Source organism: Camelina sativa, chromosome 3 (assembly GCF_030686135.1).
Source record: "Camelina sativa cultivar CO46 ecotype springtype chromosome 3, ASM3068613v1".
Taxonomy (NCBI): Eukaryota; Viridiplantae; Streptophyta; class Magnoliopsida; order Brassicales; family Brassicaceae; genus Camelina; species Camelina sativa.
In genome coordinates, this window is record NC_141882.1 from 19727648 (window position 1) to 19748496 (window position 20849).

Genomic DNA, 20849 nt, shown 5'->3' on the forward strand with positions numbered 1-20849 from the left:
CATCATCAATCAACACACATAAAATATATATTTTAGTTCAATCTATAACTCTAAGATACTAATTCTCTTTCTTATACTTTATAAAAATATATATTTATATACTTATAAATATTAATACACTCACACGGTTACTTATAAAATATGCAACTCGTAGATATACTCAGCTTAACCTTAGACTAAGAAACTATCCAAACATATCTGAATATGTAGAAGACACCAACTAGTCCGCACCATAGCCACATGAGTCAAATCCTTTATAAAAGGCCAGCAACAACAAAACTCCGATTCGATGCCGATCTCAAACTGCAATGGCGTAGATTAAACGATCAAAGATTATATTCCAATAATAATCCATGATTTAATCCAATAACCAAACCGATCTAATTGTGCTGGTATTTTCCAAATAAATTAATTAGATGTAGTTTAATGAATAAATCAAACCAACAATCTAATAATTCATAACTCCACAATTTAGTCCACGTACGATCACATGCTCCCACAATACCAATTCCTAAACCAGCCACAATACACAATTCACCAATATTTATATTAACCAACGTTGTGACAACGTACGTAACCATGCATGACACCACAAATCAACTCATGCACGTTCCATAAACAAGTTTCGGTTCTGGACTTAAATCTCCTGATTTAACTGGTTAAATATTGGTTAGCAATGAACGAACAACACAACAACAACAACACGAGACGTTACGCTTTATCGTTTACCTCTCACGGTGATTAGTCTCGACGCACTGTTAACACGGCGGCAATACTCGTCTACGGACTACGGCGGATCAAGCTCACGGTGGTTAGGTCTTCATGCCACAACAATATACAACAAAACAAAGCGACAAATCAGACAAAGCCAATAACTTCCTGCACAAGTTACAAAGAAGATATAGGTTTCCTTACCTTTAATGGTTTAGACGATGACTACAACTACTCCGGTAACAGTGGTTGCCATGTCCGGTGACGGCAAAAATCTTGTCTCGCTTCTCAACGTTCTCGGATTCTTTCAAACACGACACCACGACAGAGCAACAACAAAAACCATAGTGGCTCAGCTGTCTCTCTCCCACTCTCGGTTGCTGCTGGTATGGTTTTAGGGTTATGTTTTGGTTTCTCTTTGAAGGCAAATGAAGAAATACATGATGCACAAATACAAACGACATGACCTTTGTCGTTTCACATAATTGATTTTTAATGGGCTTCAAAAGAAGCAAACTGGCCCAAATCCCAATTACAAAACCGGGATGTTACCAAGTATATGTTTTTTTGCTAAGTAAGGAGAATTTTGTCTAACTTGTCATACACAGTTTTCAAATTTTCTTGTACTTCTCATCCTGGGCAGAATCAACAAATCTGACTGTCCTATCATAGTCTTCATTATAATTCCCATCAGATTGGGCCAAACCACTACAAGAAAATGAGTCCAATGCCAAAGAAATTTTTCTGGCAAATGCTCTGAATTTGTGGCAATAGGAACATTTACCAGAGATTGCCACAAATAAATAGTGTGGCTATAGGGTCGTTACAAAAAATAAACTGTGGCAATATCTGGCAATTTTACCACGAAATGCCACAACGTTATTTTGCGGTAAATTTGTCACGATCTAACCAAGAACCGGTTCTGGCAACTTTGCCACGAATTGTCACAATATTTTTGTGGTAACTTGTCATGAATATACCAGACAATAAGTTCTGGTTAATTTACCACAAGTTTACCTGCCACACATTCTGGCAAATTTTGCAACGAATTGTCACATTACTTTTCGGGTAAATTGTTATGAAAGTGTTAGAAAATGATTTCTGGTAAAATTGCCACAAATGACACACAAACAGCTTTTGTGGTAATTAGTCACAAAGCAGCCATGATTTTAGTGTGGTAATATTGCCAAAGACTGCCACAAAACATTACGTAAAAATTTTACCACGAATTACTAATTGATTATTTTTGGTAAAATTATTTAATGAATTATTGTTCGTTTTAATTTTATTATTAGTAAACAAATTAATAACATAAATAATCTTAAACATGATATATATATTACAACAAAAAGTTGTTAGAGTACCTAATTTCCCAAGAAGCGTTATATATTACATTGAAAAAGTTGTTAAAAGTACTAATATTCCATAAATTAGGCCTAATAAAACACATCTTAATTACTCATTCACTTCTTCAAAGATGCCTGGAAGGTTTTGGTTTGGTAGATCCGCAAGGTTGACTGGGATATGTGAGTCACTTTGAGCTCCAGTTGATGAAGATCCGTTAGATCGAGTTGCAGGAGGTGGTGTAGTTATCGGCATGAGTGTAACTGGATCTATGCCGTTAACACGTAACAACATGTTTGTCGCTCGCCTGAAAGTCTCATTGTTCTCCTCCATGGACTTTTTCATGGAACTCACGGTCTCTTCCATCATAGTAATCCTCTCATCCACGGCTAAATTTCGTGCAAAAGAAGTGGCTGGGGGAACCCCTGGATCAGCGTTGAAGTATTGCAAAGATCCAAGACCATAGATACGACCTTTGCTATTCGTAGCCGTCTGAAATGAGAAAGATAAAGTTTGAGCCTTATGCAACAAAAATATTCCAAAGCGTAAGAAGATAATGATTACTAACCAAACAAACGTCAATAAATTTCATTCTAGTAGTGAGAAACAATTTATTATTAAGTACTTAAGAAAGTTTAAAAAAATTAACATATATGGGAATTTATCCAAGTATTATTTACCTCCAAGTATGCAGCAGTGAGCTGATGGGAGGAAGGTACAACTAAGGTTGATCCAGTTTCACCAACATTTGTTTCATTTGTACATCGCTCCATAGCCAAAGACATCGCCGTTTTGACGAACTTCTCTGCACGCTTATCAACAAATGTCCCATCTTTTTTCGTGTGCGTTTCCTTTACTAATGCCGTAATTGATGGCCGTACACCACCAGCTGCAACTGTCTAATGAAGAAAAAATAAGAGTCAAAACTAGTAATCTTAAAACAAAATTTAAACTATACAGTCACATACCATCTCATGTTCGATTCTAACAATTTTTTTAGCCCCAGCAGTGTGGAAATGTGGGTTAGCTTTTCGGTTCAGTGAGTTTTTTTTGCACTTCTTGATGCTTTGTTCAGTCTCCCAAATTTGCAGCATGTGGTCCCAGTCATTGTCGCTAATGTATTCCGGCTTATTTCCTGCTAACTTTCTTTGGCTCACGCGACTTGATATAGATCCCTTGCAGTGTTCCTCCCAAGCACTAAACACAGCAGCCTCATGTACATCATCCCAGCAGTATTGTTGCTGCAAAAGTACAGGGACTAATGTGATAGTAGTATTCATTATTAAATCCATCTAAAACAAACAATAAGAAAACATACCCTGAAACTCGACCACCACATGTTTTTTTTTTCTTGGGGAACCATACGAAAATTCCACCATGGTCCCCAAAAATTTGCTTTCCAAGTTTTACAGATGTCTTTGGTGACTTGAGGGTGAATATCAAACCTATATAACACATAGAAAGTATATTGGTTACACATAAGTTAAACTAATAACATAATGTATAAAGGAACTGTGTTTACCATAAAGTTCCGTTGAGCTTTTCTGGGTGCAAATGTGGCATGTTACGTCTAGCTGGTGCATTCTTCAATTCAGCGAGACTTGCAGTGGTATAAGCTGCAGTAGTGGAACTAACTGACCCAATTGCTCCAGGAGGCAGGATATCATCAGAAGTCCGAGAAGCTCTTTGGAAGGAGTAGCCACCACGACGAGAATGATTCATATTCGCAGCTTTGTTCAGAAAAGAAAATATGAACATTAAAATTGAGTTTCTATTTACTCTAATAGCCAAAATGATAGAGATAAGAACATTAATCATCTCTATTGGTTATGGTCTCTTGCACACATGAAAAAAATTGATCTTTTAAAATTGGGACCTGGTAGTACGAAGAAATAAACATTCGCCCCCACATCAATATTCAACAAATTGTTTTCTAGGTGGAATTAACAAAATACAAAGCTTTAATTTTCCAGATTTGAAGAACTAAAATTTTCATCCTTTCTCTGTTCAACGACAAACAACAATTAAGAGAGAGAGAGAGAGAGAGAGAGAGAGAGAGAGTTACAGATACTGAGACAACAAAGAGACGGTGGTACTGGAGTAGCGCAGAGGCCAGGAGGAGAAACAGAGATGCAACAAGGAGATAATAGAGACAGGAACGAGAAGAGACGGCGACGACAAGGAGGAGAGACGGTGAGAGGATGAAAAGAGATGAGACGGACGATCAGTGCTAAGAGAGCCAAAAATGGTGTTTAGAATTCGGCGAGGGTTTTCTCCTTAGGTTAAGTAGAAGAAAGTAAAATAATTAAGAGGAAAAAGAATTGCGGGAATATAACCCGGGAAGGGAAAATTTCACTGCCACATATGTGATACTCGTGGCAATCTATAAAAATTAGAAAATAAATTAGTAAAGTTTGTCTTTTAATTAAGATCAAAAGAACATGCAGATACATAGAAGAACTAATTTAGATATGTAATTCATATATATTACAATATGAGTTGACGATGAATGATATATATATATATTACAATATGAGTTGACCACAAATATATATATATATATATATATATATATATATATATATATATATATATATATCATTCATCGTGATCTTCAGTCTTCACCATCATCATCATCTCACTTGAATCAGAATCAGAATCTGAATCAGTGTCATCCAAACCATCTTCAGAATCATATTCATCGTCGGCATGATCAACCAATAAAGACTCGTACTCATCTTCATCCTCGACTGCAAGTGTATCAACTTGCAAAATACCACTTGTTGCCACAACATGATTATAATTTTCATCTTGTAAAGCGGTTTGAATAACTTCTGTAGATTCTAAAAAGTTTCTCGGAACAACTTTTGTAGATGTCCACCAATTGTCTCTTACGTTATCACGCAACCGAGGATACGGAATAAAACAGACTTGATCACATTGCTCCGGTAAAATATAAGGATCATATTTCTCATATTGTTTAAGGGGCAAAACATCAACAATACCTGACGGATGTCTGCGGATTCCATGACCAAGTTTGTTGTCAAACCATGTGCATTTAAAAACCATAGCTTTGAGCCCAACAACACCATGATACTCAATCATAAGTATCTCCTCAATAAGTCCAAGATACTCGGTCTCCGTTGTTCCACGGACACATACACCATAATTATGCGTTTTTTTAGTATGTCCATGGTTGTGGGTATGGTAGTGGTATCCGCGTGAGTAATACATTGGCCAAGTAGTGAATTGATGGTTTGGACCTTGTACAAACTCAAGCATCCAAAACGGGAATACATATGACGCACTAGCATCGTTCATCTGTACCAAAATTATATATATATATATATATATATATATGATTAGATTAAATGAAAATTAATATATTTATATAAACTCATCTATATATATATATATATATATATATTATTAACTACAACACTTACATAGTCTCTACACCATTCCGCAAAATGTTTTTTTTTTTGCTTTATCCATTTCTTTTGAAGTAATATTTGGTATGCTCAGCGTCATATACTCCTCGAACATCCTGTGTACATTTAGAAATTAGTGGCAAATTTTTTATTATCTAATAATATGTATAACTGAAAATTAAAGAAACAAAGAATACCTCTCATATGGTGTAAATTCTTCACAATTGAGTAGTAAAAATGTTTGAAGCACGTTATAATCTACGTCAGTAAACCATTTACGTTTTGGTTTTCCACTTACTCGTCCTTCTTGCTGGAAGATGCTCGGTACATTGGGATATGAGTAGGTGAATTTTACTTCACCAGAAACTTCAGATGTATCTAAAGGTTTACGAGGCAAATAATTGGCCATCACATTGGAAATCTCTTCGTTCACACATTGAGCAACTATCGAACCTCCAATGCGTGCCTTATTTTTTACCTTTTTTTTTAAATGATACATGTATCGCTCGAACGGGTACATCCACCTATATTGGACTGGACCACCTAAAGCAGCTTCATCAGGAAGATGCACAGGTAAATGTTCCATGACATCAAAGAATGACGGGGGAAAATTTTCTCAAGATTGCAAAGCTTCACAGAAATATTTTCTTTTAATACCGCAACATCTTCAGTCCTCAACATCTTTGCAGATATATCTTGAAAGAAAAGTGAAATATCTACAAAAAAAAGTTTTTTTTATAATTAATTATATTTATTTAATTTACTAATTGCAGCACATACTATGTTTAATTCTTAAAATTATTATAGAATTAATTTAATACCTGAAATAGCTGTGTGGATAGCTTCGGGCAGTAGCTCTAAAAATGCAATAGGCAGAAGTCGTTGCATGATCACATGACAATCATGACTTTTAAGGCCTGATAGTGACCAATTATTTAAGTCAACACAACGTGAAAACTTTGAAGCATATCCGTCTGGAAATTTTATCTCGTTTTTCATCCATGTTAAAAATTTATGTTTACCATCCTTTGATAATCTGAATTTTGGAACAGGTGCTTTTCCATCAGGAGTAACCTCTAAATCCGGTCTTCGGCAAATGGAAGGAAGATCCATCCTAGATTTAACGTTATCTTTTGTCTTCCCTGGAACATTCAGCAATGTCTTAATGAGATTGTCGAAGAAATTTTTTTCGATGTGCATGAAATCGAGATTGTGTCGAAGAAGTAGGTCTGCCCAATACGGCAAATCCCAGAATATACTTTGCTTCACCCAGTTATGATAATCACCATATCCTGTGATAGTACGAGCAGGGTTATCATGACCTTTTCCTCCACAATCGACAGTTCTGAACACCCCTTCAATGCTTCTTATCCTCTCATAAAGAATTTCCTCCCCAGATAACCATGTTGGAGGATCATCGTGCATTGATTTTCCCTTTCGAAATGCTCTTAAATTCCGCCGGTAAGGATGATCTTTAGGCAAGAATACTCTATGACAATCAAACCAACTGTGTTTTCTTCCATTTGGCAACCAAAATGACTTTGTTTCTTCTAGACAATACGGACAAGCCAATCTACCATGTGTAGTCCAACCCGAGAGCATACCGTATGCGGGAAAATCACTAATTGTCCACATCAATGCAACACGCATCTTGAAATTTTGATTTCTTGACACATCGTAAGCATCCACACCGTCGCTCCACAAAAACTGTAGTTCTTCAATTAATGGCTGCAAAAAGACATCTAGGCTCTTCTTCGGATGTTTCGGCCCTGGAACTAATATCGCTAGAAAAAAATATCCCTTTTTCATACACATCCCGGGAGGTAAATTGTATGGTGTTAATATAACTGGCCAAACCGAGTGTGCCTGACCGTTCATACCAATTGGATTAAATCCATCTGTTGATAAGCCTAGATAAACATTACGACTCTCATAAGCAAATTGTGGATATACCTTCTGAAAATGCTTCCATGCTTTTCCATCAGAGGGGTGATGCATCTCTCCTTCCGGGGATACATGTTCTGCGTGCCATCTCATATGTGATGATGTTGTCTCTGATTGGTACAATCGCTTCAACCGATCTCCAATAGGCAAATAAAACATCCTATGCTTGGGTATTCTTTTACCTTTTCCACTATACGGAAAAAACCGATCTTTTTTGCAGAACCGACATTGCAATAACTCTTTATCTCCTCCCTTCCAAAAAAGCATACAATTATCTTCGCACACGTCAATCTTATGACAAGGCAATCCAAGTGATCGACTCAACTTCTTTGTCTCGTAGTATGACTCAGGAGCTTTATTGGGTGACGGAAGGACTGTTTTAAATGTTTCAGATATTTCATCCAAGCATGCCTCAGCTAGATTGTAAGTGGTCTTCCAATTCAGTATTTTTGAGGCGAGATACAATGGAGAAATTCCATCATGACACCCTTCGTAAAGGGGTTGATTCACTGCTTCAAACGCATGAAAGCCGCTATCATGGTATCTCTCTTCAAAATTTGGCTCCACCATATTTTCTTGAATTGTTGCATCGTCAAATAACATGTGAACATCTTCATTTGGATCATAAGAATGATCAACAGCCACTGGACTATTCTGGTGATCACTCCAAGTTTCTTGTTCAACTGGGCAATGACTTGTTGATGCTTCGCAACTTTCTCCATGATGCGTCCAAACATAATAATTCTCTGTAAATCCCTTCAAGTATATGTGCTTCTCAACGATATCGGTGTGGCGACGCTTTTGGTTTTTACACTTGGAACACGGACATAATAAATTCCCTCGTTGTCGATAAGATGGTTGATTACGAGCAAAAGATAAAAATGCATGTATCCCATCTACGAATTCATTTGATACACCTCCTCGCTCTTCATCTAACCTTCTATACATCCATTCTCTTGAATTAAAAAAATCAGACATTTTTTTGTGTTTAGTTTTGTTTGTTTTCTGATCGAATCGTTGGAAGATAATATAGTGGTTTTATTTTGCCATAACATTATCATGAATAAACAAAATAATATATTCACCACTACTGCCATGACATGATAACACAAAGACTTTAAAAAAAGAGTAACAAATAGCACAGATTATTCGATGCAGAGTTAAAATATTTTCATATGCATTATTAGATTGGACTTGTCGAAACTGAGTTTTGTCACTTAGTTATTTGCCACAACATTATCAGAGGCAAACTATTGTCACGAAAATTGCCAGAGACGTTTGTTGTTACAATTAGCCACAAAATGCCACGTTAGTCTATTTTGGTAAATTTGCCAGAAAAAGTCTCTTACTAATATGTGGCATTTATTGACACGACATTTTCTGTTAATTCATGGCAAATATTGCCAGAAATTGCCACAAAGTTTTTGGTCGTGGCAAATTTGACACGATTTACCACAAAAAATGAAGTAATATTTAGGTGTGGCGATATTGTGTCAAAATGGTGGTAAATGTTTTTTGCCACAAACAGCTTCTGGCAATTTTCTGGTAATATCACATTTTTCTTGTAGTGAACATTCTGATATTTGGTAGGACTTCTCTGTATAGTGTGCTAAGGAGGGACCGATAATACGATTTTCACCCAGGGTATCAATTCCCTATGCAGTTGTATTACAAAGGGTTATCAATCCAAATGGTTGTTATGCTAGGACATAGGATGCAATCAGAACAAGCAAGTCAAGCCAGGCAATAGTCGGGGTTTGATCTAACCATCCTAAAATAAACAAAAGAAAGTAAATAAACAAGAACCACATGACCTAAGCACTCGATGCAAGCATTCGAGTACAGGATCGGGTGGGGTGATCGAGTAAACAAGATGAGTATGAACAACTCGAAGGTATACTCAAAGCAGGTAATCGTGTACCTGTTTGAGTAAGGGATCGAGTTATGAATAAAAATGTAAAAAATCTAAATACAAAGCTCCTAAGGATGGGTTAATCGACTCCTAAGTGTTCCTGACCAATTTGGATGTCTTACATGTCTCAAGCAAATATTCCCTAGACAATGAATCTCTAAAATCTTGTTAAAACACTCTTGTGATAGAAACAATCAACCTTAATCACTTCCCTACCCAACTATCGTTGGAGAAACATGACGAGGCAGGCAATACAAACCGATTCATTATTGTCAATAATCCCCTTACTCATCTAATCTCTTAGGCTAAGTGAGTAAATCTCTAGCATTGATTGATTCAAGCATTTCATCTACACATTTCGGTGGTAAAACGCCCTAGATCTAATCTCAACCTCTCGGTCTGTTGATAGCATTAAGAACACCAATCTAGAAGGGAATTTATAGAACATAAACAACAAAACTAAGACATCCTAACCGATCAAGAACACAAAATCGTCTATCCCATCCTTAGAAACCTTACTTCACTACTCAGATTTCATTGCAGAAAACATAAAAACATAGATAAACGAAAATTGCATTGTATAAAAAATAGAAGTAGAGTAGAAGAGTATAGAATCGAAAATGCAAAAAGAAATGAAATTAAATCCTAACAAGGTAGAGAAAGTGTTTTAGTCGCTCAAGATCTCTCTCATAAGCTCTCGCTCAAGATCTCTCTCATAAGCTCTCGCTCTCTGGTTTGAGGGTCTGCAGTGTGCTAGGGCGAGAGGAAGAAGAGGGGAGTTTATATATGGAAACCCACTAACCCTAGCTTCCCAGTCCTGCCCGAGGGCCTGCTCGATTGGGTGCACGAGGATGTGCTCGGGTTGCTCTTCGGGTAGGCTCTCGGATTGTTCTTTCTGTTCTTAGATCCTCCTCGATCGGGTTAGTGTTCAGACTGTTCTTCCTGCTACATAGCTCCTTCGGGTACATGCTCGTATTTGACCTTGTTTCTCCCTATTTTCGGCTGTTAAGCACCTGTTTTCATCCAAAATATGCAAATGCAAGAATGCAACACCCTAAATGGCCTAAATGTGGATTCCTACAGTAAATGGCCTAAAAATGCTAAGGTTAGGGTAAAAACAATGCACAATATGGACAAAAAGGGATGCTTAAAACATGTAAATTAGAGAGTTATCTGTCCCCCAAACTTAAATCTTGTTAGTCCTCTAGCAAGGAAGTAGGAGGAATAGGTTAAAAATGGGACTCATAACCTTTTTAGCTAAGCGAAGGATTCAAGCTATAGTCTTTAAAGATAGTTTAATGGTGGTAAGATCAATCAACATACTTCAAAATATTTTTCTAAGCTTATCACCATGCATCAATCTAGTTCATCCTCCAACTAAAAGTAGAGACTTGCAATTCCAAAGAACATCTGTTCACATTCATTAAAGTGTCTGACGAATTCTTGCAAATGGAAGGTGAATCAAGCTCAATCGGTTTCAAGGGTAAGGATTTTGGTAAGGTGGTTTTTAAACAATTTCTTTGGGTGGCTTACTCTCAAAAGAAGGAATGCTAGACAGTTGTGAAAACTATCTAAGATTGAGAACAATTAGGACATATAAAGCTTAGCTCTTGATAATCTATCCCTTTTCTCATTCACTATCTTTTTTTTTTTTATCAAACTTGAAACAAGGATTTTTTCTATCTCAACCTATGAATGAATGGATGATAACAGGCAAACAAACTTAGGTCAAGATGATCAGATGCAGTGCAAGGTGTTTCAATACCCTTATGATGTTTTAGCATAAAGGATGTTAATCCATAAAGAGTGATATGTAAGCAGTCAAGATGTGATCAATACATTCAAGTTAAGCCAAATATCAATGTGGTTTTGATGTAACAGTTTGATGAAATAAATGTAAGTGCAGAAAGTAAAATGCTTGAAATAGAAATCAAATGCAAGTAAACAAAGTAAGCAACGCTGAAATTAAACCAACATAAATAAAAGAAGTAGATAAAACCATAAAGGTGCAGAATTGAAATGGAACAGAAAATAAATGAACAACCCGAAGGTGCTCGATCAAGCACTCGACCGTTTGACTGGTCGAGTGACTAGGTCGAGTGGGTTTCTACGAAGAACAGAAGCAATCTTGACAAACTTAAACTGAAACTTAAACAACCTTATTCTTCCCATTCTTTCACTAGACTTTAAATTTTCTTAAACACATTCCCCTCCTAAAGACTCTAACCTTTTCTTTCTCTTTTTCCTCTTTTCTTTTCATAATAGCCAAGTCCCAAACCCAACAAGTGAACCACCTAGTCCTATCTAGTTTGAAAAATGCAAACTAGAACTACACAAGGCTTTACTCTTGTCAGTTCAAACCTAACACTTTCTACCAAGCTCAATCCCAAAAATAGGCCTCACACTCACAAGAATAAACATGGCTTGAAAGAAGGTTTGGTTTAGGGGTAGGGGAACTGATTCTTAATGAGGAAATCAGCTACTTGGATCAACAAGAGTGGTAAAAAGGAAGAAGATGATCCAAATATGTATGTGGTATCCATGAGTTTAAAGCATTGCACACATTGATAATTGAAAGTCAATATTAGGTTCTTATAAATAGGAAATGGTTTCAAATCTCAACATGCTTCAATTTAGACCAAATGCAATGTAGGAATTCAAGGCCTGGTTCAATCTTATTCTAACCACTCAACTAGCATCAAAGTACTATTAACTTGGGCATTGATCCTAGTCTAGTGAATAAACAAGCTAATAAGGGAATACTCATCATAGATCCCTAATGCAAGTACTATACAATCCTACATGAAACATGCTAAACAAAATCCTAATGTGCAGTGCAAACTACATGAACACTCTTTTTTTATAAAGATTTTTGCAAAAAGTTTCAAATTTTTAGGGTTTTTCTATGCCTTAGATGCTATGCAAGTATTAACATGATTATGCTAAAAATTTGAAATAAGAATCACAAAACACAATGTCAAATGCTATCTCAAACCCTCCCCCAAACTTAAATCACACAGTCCCTGTGTGAAAGAAATTTGATTGAGGATTCAAGATGAAAAACAAAAAACAAAACACAATGTCAAATGCAATGATATCTACAAGGGAAGGTGATAGTGGTACCTTAGGGATTGTGGAAGTAGTTGTCCACATCCATCTGCATGCTATCATAGGAGTAGTTGGGGTCTTGTTGGTGACTTGGAGGTGGAGATTGGGGCAGCTCGACGATGGGGATCGACCGGGACTCGGTCGAGTACGTGCTCGAGTGGGGGGGGGGGGGTCGAGCTGGACTACGATTGTCAAAATGTTGACCTTGCTGCTGGTAGAACTGCTGGTAGAGTGCTGGATCCATGAAGTACTGGGGTGGGATGGGAGGGTAACCTTGATATCCTGGATAAGCAGCTGGAGGTGGGAAACCATAGGGTGATCTGGGCTGGAACTCGACCGAGTGCATTGGGGGTGCTCGGTCGAGTCGTTGTAGTATAGTGGTAAGTATTCCCGCCTGTTACGCGGGTGACCCGGGTTCGATCCCCGGCAACGGCGCCAAATTGAAACTGACTTTCTTTGTGGTGTATGAATGAATGATGTATGGAATGATGATGTATGGAATGAATAGAAGTCAGGGTGTTTCAATTCCCCTTATGCAGTTGCAGTATAAGAGGTGTCAATCCTATCTGAGTGATTGTGAACAATTAAGATGTGCATATGAGTCTAAGTCAAGCCAATTGTAAAGATTGTTTGTCACTAACAATCCTAAAATGAGATATGAAATGCAGAAAGTAAAAACAACTAGAACAGGATACTAAATGCAAACAGAACAAACAACTTAAAGCTATAATGAAACTAGAACAAAGATAGAAACTATGCTAATGAACTAATGCAAGACAAGTAATGAACATGAAACTACATGAATGCAATGGAAATGAAACAGGAATGAAACAAGACAATCACAAATCAAAAACACAAGTTCTGGGGATGAACTCGAGCAGCACTCGACCGAGTGTAGGTCGAGTACGTGGTCGAGCTAGACTTAAACGTGAAAACAGAGCAACACAAGAAAAACAGAGCAATGCTAAAACCAATCAAACAACAAGCAAGCAATGATATTTAGACTAGGATTTCAATAAACAAAGAAGGCCTTGAGGAGGGATTCATGGGCTGAGCTAATCATTGTGGTTATCTAACTTGGTCAACAAATCTCAAGCAAACATTGAGCTGATCTCTAGACATACTATTCTAATACATGTTTAATCCACTCTCATGGCAAGAAACAATCAAACCTATGCAATTCTAGACTTGTTCTCACAAAGAAAAGAATCTACACAAGCAGGCATTAAGCAATACATCTCAAACCAAACAAGACTTCTAATCTCTTAGCAAGCCTAATGGTAAGCTCTAGATCTAGCCTTATCTATGCTCCTTAGACATTGGTGTGATGCTAAGATGCTTGAAATCAAACCCTACCCTCTCAGATATAGGATCAACATTAAGATCATCTAGCCTAGAAGAGATCTACAACAATCAAGCTTGACCAAATCAAACAAACCACAAGATCAACCCAGCCTAACCCATCCTCAAGGTCCTAAGCAAACTACTCACAAGAACACATGGTGAAATATGTCAAAAACCCAGAAAATAATGAAAATTGCATCATTAGAAAGATGAAACAGAGATCTACAATATTGATGAAGGAATAAAACTCGAAATCTTAATACTTTGAAAGTTATGAAACAAACAAAATATAAGAATCTAGTCTTTCTATGTCAAACAAGTACGAAATCTAAAATAAAAGAAAAGTGCAAAAGGAATGATATCTAAAAAAGGTAAAAACTAGGCTTTAGACTCTCTAAAAAGCTGGCTTCTTTGGTGGCTGCAGGTACAAGGGCCTTATATAGGAGGTGAGGTGGAAGCCCTAAAAATACAAAAAGTCAAAGTAGTCAACGGCTCGGTCAACTCGACCAGTGCTCGGTCGAGTGGCTGGTCGAGCTGGCTTCTCTCGTGCATTCTCCACTCGGTCGAGTCCTCCTCAGCACACGGTCGAGTGGTGGTCGAGTGGTGCGGTCGAGTTGGACTCCGGACCTTGATTCTACAGCCTTAACTCTCTTGTTTTCTCCTCAGGATTGCTTCACTTCTCCTCAGCATTGCTTCCATGCTCCTTAAGCTCCAAAATCACCTGTTTATGCATGAAAAGATGCAAATGCAATGCAACTATACTCTAATGCATGATTAGTCCTAAAGCTACACAATAATGGCCTAAATGGATAGCAAAAGATGCAAAAGTTGTGAATAAACTAAGGGAAAACAAGGTAAAATATATGAACATCACTTAGTCAAACTCAAAATCCATATGTTTGCAAAGTAGGCGTGTGAGTGGTCTTGCGGTCTTGGAGATATCTTGAATGAAACGTCTATAAAACCCAGCATGCCCAAGGAAACTTCTTATTCCTTTAACATTCTTCGGCGGTTGCAGATTCATCATAACTTCAATCTTTGCTTTATCAACTTCAATTCCCTTCTTGGATACTCAATGACCGAGAACTATGTCGTCTCTCACCATAAACTGGCACTTTTCCCAATTAAGAACTAGATGTTTTTCCTCACATCTTTGTAGGACTTTTCCGAGATTGGCGAGACATGCTTTGAACGACGAACCGTAAAATGAAAAATCGTCCATGAAAATCTCCATGAAATCTTCAGTGTATTCTGTGAAGATGGACATAGACCAAAGGGCATTCTTCTATAGGCGAACGTTCCGTAGGGGCAGGTGAACGTCATCTTTTCTTGATCGTCCGGATGGATTGGAATTTGGACGAAACCTGAATAACCATCTAGAAAACAATAATATTGGTGATAGGCTAACCTTTCTAGCATTTGATCGATGAATGGTAAGGGGAAATAGTATTTTCTTGTTGCAGCGTTGAGCTTCCGGTAGTCGATACACATACGGTGGCTGGTGATCGTCCTTGTTGCGATCAGTTCATCCGTCTCGGTTTTAATGACAGTCACTCCTCCTTTCTTGGGTACCATGTGAACTGGGCTTACCCATGCGCTATCTGAAATAGAATATATCACTCCTGCATCTAAAAGCTTCATTATTTCTTTCTTGACCACTTCTTTAAGGTTTGGGTTCAATCTCCTTTGATGCTCAATGGAGTTGTTGGATCCTTCTTCCAAATGGATCATATGCATACAAAGGTCGGGAGATGTTCCTTGAATGTCTTCAAGTGAATAACCTAGTGCTTTTCTATGATTTCTCAGCTCGGCGAGAAGCATGGCTGTCTCAACATCATTCAAACCTGAGTTAATAATAACAGGGTAAGTAGAGTTAGGTCCAAGAAAAGCGTACTTGAGACCAGTGGGAAGCTGCTTGAGTTCGGTTTTGGGAGCTCTTAATTCGCTCCATGGATCTGCTACAGCGGCTGGTGTGTTTTTAGGTGGTGTAGGAGCGTCGTTCTCTTCACTGAGATCAAGATATGCAACGATGTTCTCACAAGTTTCAGCGGTGTCAAGAATATTTGCGCAGTTTTCGACTTCTTCTTTTTGAAAGTTGTACTCCTCTTGAGCTCTGGTCAATGCTATCTCCAAGGGGTCATCAAAGAATATATCTTCACATACTCCGCTAGTATCTTCTTCCAAATCGTTGATGGTGAAGATCGGGTTATATAAGTTCTCCGAAATCGATAGTTTCAATGATTCATTCATGTCAAACTTCATAACATAGCCTCCAAGGTTTAAGTCGATCTTTCCGTTGGGAACATTAATGATATCTCCGGCTGTGGAAAGGAATGGACGACCAAGTATCAAAGGACCTTTAGGATCCTTCTCAAGCTCTAAAATCACAAAGTCTTTTGGGATTTGACAATCTCCAATAACAATCGGTACATCAACTACAAATCTGACAGGGCGTCGAATCGATCTATCCGCAAGGACCAATGAGATCTTGGTAGGCTTGAAAAAAAAATATCCCAGGCGTTTGGCAAATGACCGAGGCATCATATTGATACTTGATCCCAAATCACAAAGAGAGCGTTTGAAAACTTCATCTTTAATCCTGCATGATAGAACAAAACTGCCTCGGTCTCCTCGCTTTTGAGTATGCCATTTTGTAGAATTGCACTGCACTTTTCCGTAATCACCATGACACCATCCTCTAGACTGATGTTATTTGTCAAAACACTCTTCATGTACTGCCATAGAGGTACTCTTCAAGCTTCAACAAAAGGTAGCCTTACCGATAATTGCCCGACAAGCTCCTTGAGTTTGGCTCTCTCTTTTTTTTTTCTAAGAAACTTTAGTTGGATATGGTACCTTGGGTTGCTAAATGCACGTCGAAGGTGGAACTTGAGGTAGAGTGTCCTTGGTGAGCTCGTCGTGGATAAGCTCTTCTCTTTCCTTTTCCCCTATTGGTCCTTCTTCTTCTTCGATAGGAATAACTTCTGGTGTTCGATCATTCTCCAAGTACCCTTCTGGATATTCTGGTTCTTTGTAGGCTGTTCCGCTCCTCAACGTTATAGCTTTTAAGTTCGCAAGGTCAAGCACTTGCTCATTGATCTCCAAAATGGGCTCCTTGAATTTCTCAAGAATAAAAACGTTTTCCCTATTCTGCTTCTCGAGGTTACCAACCTTGATTGTAAGGGAAGTCATCTTGTCGTTCAAATCCTTATACATATCGCTCATCTTCAAATTAATGTCTTCAGTAAAGGCTTGTACGCTGGCCTCAATCCCTAGCATCCAATCTCTCAAGTCAGGGCCTTTATCTCTCATGGTTGGATTATGAAATCCTCTTTGAAAACCTTGAAAGTTGGTAAATGTAGCTCTTTGTCGGAAATTTCCTCGGTTGAATTGATGTCCTTGATCTTTGAAGTTTCGGTTATGAAACCTTCCTTGGTAGTTGCTTCTAGCTCCAATGTAAATCAACTCTTCTTCTTTATCACAAAATTCTTCCTCATCTTCGAACGTGTCATCTCCGTTTTGAATATGCTTGACAATCAAACTCATTGTTTCTTTGAGCTTTCTAATATCCGAGGCTTGATCAGAATCTTCCTCCTCGTCCAAAGGGGTCGAGCGGTAGTTGTTATCGCTCTTAGATAAATTGCAGATTAAAATCCGAGCATCCTCAATCGTCTTTGTAGCAAAATTACCATTACTTGCTACATGAAGAGATAGCTGGTTTCTAGGGTCAACTCCTTCATAAAATTTGTTCATCAAGCCACCATCTGTAAAACCATGATGAGGGCAGTCCCTCTCATATGCTCTGAAGCGCTCCCAAACTTCACTAAATGATTCAGTTTTTCCTTGTCTAAATCCTTGTATTTTACTCCTCGAGAGGTTGGAGCGAGATCTAGTGTAAAAGTGATTTAGAAAAGCGGCCTTACATTCTTCCCAAGTTGTAATCGATGCTGGAGGCAGAGACTTCAACCATCTACTTGCCTTGTCTTCCAGGGAAAACGGAAAAAGTTTGCACATCGAGTAGTTATGAGATTCCTTGGATATAGCAGTTACTCCACATATTTCTTCGAAAAGTTCAATGTTGTATATTGGGTGCTCTATGCTAAACCCATGAATTTGGTTTTGCATTACCAAGGTGATAACTTGAGGACTTATTTTAAAATGATCTTGTGGTGGTCTTGTAGGTTAAATCGTGGATCGGTCTTGAATGTGTTGATAAGGGGTATCAAATTCAGCAATGATTTGAACGAATGGATCAAGTTGATCTTGCTCACGAAAATCATCATGTTCTCGGGTGTACTCTTCGTCATCCATAGCAACTCCTTGACCGTTTCTCCCAGGTGGAGGATTGTTAAGGTCTCGTAGATTATGGTTCTGGTTTTCCATTGAGCTAAACCTAGAGTTCCTGAAAATTTAAAAAAAGAAATTAAAGTAAACTGAAATAAAAAATCCAAAACGAAAATTGAAAAAAAAAAAAAGATCCTAGACGATAATCCTAGTCTTAAACTCAAAAGTGACTTAATAGGTCCCCGGCAACGGCGCCAAAAAGCTTGATGTGTGTGGAATTTCACTTCAATCTTTTACCTCAAAAGACCACACGAAATACTGCAAGTGCACAGTTGATCGCTAGTAGTATTTAAGGATCGATCCCACAAAGACGAATAAATCACGTTAAGAGTTTGTTTAAAGAGGACTATGGCTAAGGCTATAATAAGATGGGGGTTTTGGGTGGGTTTGTAACTAAAGAAAACAATAACTAAATGCGAATAATCTAAGAAAATATAAATAGACGGAATGTTGGGCTGTAGGGAATTCTTAGGGCATCAAGCACCGGTCTAAGCCTAAGGGTAATAGGATTGGAAGTTCAATGGTTAAACGTTCTTGGAATACGAAACACGAAAGAACGGGAGATAAGCTACTCGCTAATCACCTATCTAAAGTCTATATACTCCGTTACTCAACTTTCGAAGGCAACGACGCATATATCCCAGCAATGAAAGCAAGTTCAATTCTAATCCGTAAGGTTCTATAACTCAACTTACGCAAGTTATAACACGATACTTGTCTAGGCTATTGCGAACGAGTTTACAACACTTGTGATGTGTAAAACGCCTATAATCAATCACTAGTTAGCTAATCAAGCAATATGCATTAAGAATGCACCTAGATCAAAGAACTAAGATGACCTAACCAGATCTAAAAACCCTCAAACAAACGATAACATGAATCCCCTTTGAAACCCTATTACCCAACAAGTAAACTACTCACACATACTCATGCAAATCAAAACCATATGAAAAAGATATTGCATATAATTAGAAGTATGAGAGAAGGGTTTAGAGATCTTCTTTGTGATACAAAGTAGATGATCCTTCTTCCTTAAACAAGTAGGAAACCAAAAATAAGAAAACTAGAAAGATGTTTGGTGACTTCAAAGGCAACAGTGGTGGCTTCCAAGATAGCTGTAGATTGACGAACTTCGACGGCTGAGTGGAGGGCTAGGGACGTCTCTAAGGCTGCTGCTGGAGGCGTGAATGAGTGATTAAGAGGCGGAAAAGAGACACCAAGGATGCACACCACAAAACCCTAGGTCTTAAGAGTATTTATAGGGTTTTGTTTAGGGTTAGGGTTTTGTAAGGGTAGAAACGTCTTCTCTTCTTAAGTCCAGGACAAGGGGCGGCGAAGGAGGCTTCTGGACCATGTAGGAGGCTTGGACTGGGCCGTGGTAACATCAGTGCATCACGACAATCCATGACCAACAGTGCATCACGACAATCCATGACCAACAGTGCATCACGACAATCCATGAATTGATCAGCAGTCTTCTTGCCTTCAGCTTCACGAATAGCAGTTTGTGATGTTTCTGTAGACCTTGAAGACATTTTGAAAGAAAATTGAAAGGAATAGACTCAAAGCTCAATATTAATAGGTTAGTAAACGAAAAATAAAAGAACTAAGCTTGAGTAAGAAGATGAAACTTGAGAGAGATTTTCTAGCTAGATTTTGTGTGTTTAAGCAAATGAGAGTGTGAGAGACTTAGAATCGAGTTTTCTCGAGGCTAAGGGGACAAGGAAACAAGGGTGGAGCGTCCATACAATTCAAATTTTAATTTGGGAATCTTTGACTCATTTTTGATGTCACTCGACCCCACCACTCGACCCCACATGGTCGAGTGCTTGACCAAAATTTGAAATTTGAAATCTTCTCTCCCTCCACTCGATCTTGCAAGCGTAATTTGAATCGAGTGGGCTTGGGCTCCTATTCCACTCGATCGAGTACCTCTCGTGGGCTGGTCGAGTGGCCCCAAAATTTTTTTTTTCTTTAAGTCCAATTCTCCACAAACCCATCTATACTCTCCTTAAAAAGGCCTGTCCAACACAAACATAAAGGAAAAATATCAAAACTACAAGGAAAATTAAACCTATGTACAATGACACCTTAGGGACTTCCTCCCTAGTGAGCTTGTTTAAAGTCACTAAGCTTGACTGTTGATGCCTTTTCAGGCTTGGTTTGGAGACCAAGCAGGTGATGAGATCCTCCCTGGTGTAACTTGATCACTATGAACCTTATTCTTGATCACTTCACCCATAAAACTTAAGCCTTGTCTTCTCTTAAGCTTGAACCTTGGCCTTGCTTTCTTCAATGACCTCTTGTTGAACTGCACCTAAAGATCCTTCACCAAGCTAGTCAAATCTTGAACTGTATTCTTGAGGTTTTGAACTGATTCCTCATGAGATGATCCCTTAGCCTTTGATGTTTCCACTTCACTTGAGACCTCATAATCAGCCTTATCTTCAGTGGCAAAAGGTTGACCTCCAATGGTTAGCAAGTTGGTTGATTTTTTTATATCAAACCTTATTGTCAAACCTTCAGGTAAGTTCAAGCTTATTAGCCCTTCTTTAACATCAATGGTCTCCCTAGAATGATAGGGTCTTTAACTTTCTCTTCCATCTCTATAATAAGAAAATCAGTAGGAATTCTGGCGTTGCCTATCTTGACTATGAAATTCTCTAGTTTGCCAACCACATCCTTATCTGATCCATCAGTTAGACTTAAAT

The 20849-nt window shown here is 38.1% G+C and overlaps 2 non-coding genes and 1 pseudogene across 2 annotated transcripts; 2 read left to right on the forward strand and 1 right to left on the reverse strand.

The window, feature by feature from the left end:
- Positions 1-4653: 4653 nt before the first annotated feature.
- On the reverse strand, positions 4654-8408 carry LOC104720554 (uncharacterized; annotated as a pseudogene).
- A 4405-nt stretch (positions 8409-12813) lies between these two features.
- On the forward strand, positions 12814-12885 carry TRNAN-GUU (transfer RNA asparagine (anticodon GUU)). Its single transcript has one exon. It is a non-coding gene; the product is annotated as a tRNA-Asn (tRNA).
- A 4678-nt stretch (positions 12886-17563) lies between these two features.
- LOC147947554 (small nucleolar RNA R71) lies at positions 17564-17673 on the forward strand. The gene has a single exon (XR_015595691.1). It is a non-coding gene; the product is annotated as a small nucleolar RNA R71 (small nucleolar RNA).
- Positions 17674-20849: the final 3176 nt, after the last annotated feature.